This window comes from Alexandromys fortis, unplaced genomic scaffold, assembly GCF_014885135.2.
Source record: "Alexandromys fortis isolate MF-2015 unplaced genomic scaffold, M_Fortis_MF-2015_v1.1 scaffold_1182, whole genome shotgun sequence".
NCBI lineage: Eukaryota > Metazoa > Chordata > Mammalia > Rodentia > Cricetidae > Alexandromys > Alexandromys fortis.
The window spans coordinates 8665-9617 of record NW_026078419.1 but is presented as its reverse complement, the minus strand read 5'-3'; positions in this window follow the sequence as shown (position 1 = coordinate 9617).

Below are 953 nucleotides of genomic sequence, written 5' to 3'. Positions count from 1 at the left end.
AGGAGGAGTAGAAGACTGGAAATAATCAAACTGAGGGCTGAAATCAACAAAATAGAAACACAGAAAACAATGCAAAGAATCAATGAAACAAAAAGCTGGTTCTTGGAGAAAATCAACAAGATTGACAAAACCCTATCCAAACTAATCAAATGGCAGAGAGAACATGCAAATTAACAAGATCAGAAATAAAAAGGGCAACATAACCACAGACACAAAGGAAATTCAGAGAATAATTATATTTTACTACAAAAGCCTGTATGCCACAAAATTGGAAAATGTAAAAGAAATGGACATTTTTTAGATAAGTACCATACACCAAAGTTGAATCAAGACCAGGTGAACAATCTAAATAGATCTGTTAGTTGTGAAGAATTAGAAACTGTTATCAAAAACCTCACTACCAAAAAACACCCAGGACCTGATGGTTTCAATATGAAATTCTACCAGAACTTCCAAGAAGACCTAATACCTATACTCTTTAATGTATTTCACAATATAGAAACAGAAGAGTCATTGCCAAATTCCTTTTATGAAGCCACAGTTACCCTGATACCAAAACCACACAAAGACTCAACCAAGAAAGAAAATTACACACCAATCTAGCTCATGAACATCGATGCAAAAATTTTTAATAAAATACTGGCAAACCAAATCCAAGAACACATTAGAAAAATTATCCATTATGATCAAGTAGGCTTCATCCCAGAGAGGCAGGGCTGGTTCAACATACTAAAATCTATCAATGTAATCCATCATAAAAATAAAGTGAACGAATAAAAACATATAATCATTTCATTAGATGCTGAAAAAGCATTCGACAAAATTCAACACCCCTTTATGATAAAGGTCTTGGAGAGATTAGGGATACAAGGGTCAAACCTAAATATAATAAAAGCTATTTACAGCAAGCCGACAGCTAACATCAAATTAAATGGAGAGAAACTCAAAGCCAT